Genomic DNA, 2,797 nt, shown 5'->3' on the forward strand with positions numbered 1-2,797 from the left:
AAAAAAAAAAAAAAAAAGATCTTTTTAGTCCAGAAAAATACATATCGCCAGAAAAGCAAACGAGACAAAAGACGGAAAATGAATGCCATATGAACACACAGTATCAAACTTTGTTAACCACGAAGTAAAAATTAAAACAGAAAGTTTTCCCATAAACTGTGTGTGTTCACGTGTTCACATGTGTGCAATGGGTGTGCCACTACACACGTGTGTGCACGCACGTGGAAGTCAGAGGTTATCCTCACATGCCATTCCTCAGGTGCTAGCCACCTTGTTTTTTTTCTTTGGTTTTGTTTTGCATTTAAAACAGTTTTAATTTTTTTAAGTATCTTTCAATTTAATCAGCATATAAATCTTTTTCTTCAATAACTTAAAACCACGACTTTGGGGGTAGACATTTTAAAAGTGTAATTTTGCATTTCTCCCTTCTTAATCCTTAGTACTGATCATCCATTCCGTGGTAAAACTGGGAGCGTGGCAGAAGACCAGGACAGACGACACATGCCATGAAGGCAGCATCCTGGAGGGCATCGATAGAAAAGGTGAAATAGCTCTAGGATTGAAATAAAGAATATCATATGTGCCCCATCCCCGACTCAGCCTCACAAGCTGTCATGGCGGCCAGGCTGTTAAGTTTATACCCTCGCCGCCCTTTGGCAGCAGCGGCTATACCAGAGCTCCCGGCTGCCCGCGTTCGCTGGGAATCCTCCAGGGCTGTAATCTCCCCGTCCGCTGTGGAGAGAAAGCGGCCACAAGAACCGACCACACTCTGGCAGGAGGACCCAGAACCCGAGGACGAAAACCTCTACAAGAAGAACCCAGACATTCATGGCTATGACCAGGACCCTGTGGTGGACGTCTGGAACATGTGAGCTGTCTTCTTTGGTTTTTCCATTGTCCTGGTCTTTGGTACCACTTTTGTGGCATATTTGCCTGACTACAGGATGCAAGAGTGGGCCCGCCGGGAAGCTGAGAGACTTGTAAAATACCGAGAAACCAACGGCCTCCCCATCATGGAATCCAACTGTTTTGATCCCTTCAAGATGACTGATGAATTACTGAGGGGGGCTTAAAAAAGCACTACTTTGTCTTCCTTGCCTGTTATTCTCTGGTTCCTCAGAGTACCTTACTAAAGGGATTGAAAGAAAAAAAAAAGAGTATCATAAGAAAACTGCATCATTCTCCCTGAAAGCCCTTGTGGATAAGGACACTGTGCTGACCACTGACAGTCCTGAGAAAGCAGACCAAGTCTCCATGTCTCTTCCTAAGTGAGCGGCAAAGAGTTTGCTTTACTGTCCCAACTGGTAATGTCTCCCTTTAAAAGCTAAATTCCCTTAAACTCAATAGGATGCAAATGTGTCAAACAGAATCTATGCACCTTTCACTTCATTCTGAGGACAGGGTCTCTCACTGGCCAGGAGTTTATCAAGAACACTAGACTGGTCTTCAAGCCCCAGAGAGGTCTCCTCCCCAGAGCAGGGACCGACAGAATTTCTCATCATACTGGCTTTTTACGTGGGTCTTGGGGATTGAACTCAGGTCCTCATGCTTACCGAGTGTGCACACTCCACTTACAGCCAACATCGACAAAATGAGCAGGGATTTTTTTCCCACACGTACTATTGGTAAAAATGTAATTTAACACACGTTTCTGAATAGCAATCTGGAAAAGATAATAAAAACCTTAAATGTACCACCATCTCTTTTGAGTCAATAACCATTTTTTTGTTGTTTTTTGTTGTTGTTGTTTGTTTTTTTCGAGACAGGGTTTCTCTGTGGCTTTGGAGCCTGTCCTGGAACTCACTCTGTAGACCAGGCTGGTCTCGAACTCACAGAGATCCACCTACCTCTGCCTCCCGAGTGCTGGGATTAAAGGCATGCGCCACCACCGCCCGGCCAACCATGTTTAACACTATCTCACTGCCGTGACCATTTTGAGGAATTCACAGAAGGATTTTGAGTGGCGGCATGGACGGCAATTGTAATGGTGGGGAAATGCATAATACTTCAGTATTTAAAGCTAGGAGGTCCTAGCCAGGCGATGGTGGCGCACGCCTTTAATCCCAGCACACTGGAGAGATGGCTCAGCAGTTAGGAGCACTGGCTGCTCTTCTAGAGGATGGGGGTTCAATTCCCAGCACCCACAGAGTCGCTCACGACTGTCTCTAACTCCAGTTCCAAGGGATCTGGTGCCCTCTTCCGGCTTCTGTGGGCACTGCATGAAAGCGGTGCACCCACATACATGCAAACAAAACAGGAATACACATGCAATACAAGTAAATGTCTTATTTGTAGAAGTTCTTAAAGAGAGAGGATATATATTCAGCTCTGCTTTCCTTGGAGAGAGATGTCCCCTAAAGTCCCCTGGTCTGCCTCCACCCTTTAACTCCTTTTATCTCTGGGGAGGAGGGTGGTTTGCCTGGTTGGTAAATGTGAGAACAGCCAACGTATCCGGCTGGCTCCTCCCTCCATCCTTTCAAGCTCTGGGCTGCAGCAAGGATTGTTTCTGTCTCCACCATTCCCCCAGGTCAGGAGTCACCCGACCTGGTGCCAACTACAATTGGGTGCCCGCGAGGGTCTGATTCAAGGCTTCGTTTGCAGTCCCTGTGACCCTAACACTGGGTGACACCTCCAGCGTTTCCTTTTCTGTGCTCATGGTGTCCTGGCCATTATCCGTATCCTTGGCCGTGTGCCTCCATTTGTCTGGGAACCCAGAAGGTCCTGGGAAGTAGGATAGAATTTATTGTGTTTCCTTGGAGGCCCCAGCATGTATCAGACAGTGCTGTTGGTGAGATGT

At 46.6% G+C, this 2,797-nt stretch overlaps 1 pseudogene; it reads left to right on the top strand.

Moving 5' to 3' along the window:
• Positions 1–614: 614 nt before the first annotated feature.
• On the top strand, positions 615–1,073 carry LOC126500860 (NADH dehydrogenase [ubiquinone] 1 beta subcomplex subunit 11, mitochondrial-like; annotated as a pseudogene).
• The last annotated feature ends 1,724 nt before the right edge of the window (positions 1,074–2,797 follow it).

This window comes from Alexandromys fortis, unplaced genomic scaffold (genome assembly GCF_014885135.2).
Source record: "Alexandromys fortis isolate MF-2015 unplaced genomic scaffold, M_Fortis_MF-2015_v1.1 scaffold_7, whole genome shotgun sequence".
Taxonomy (NCBI): Eukaryota; Metazoa; Chordata; class Mammalia; order Rodentia; family Cricetidae; genus Alexandromys; species Alexandromys fortis.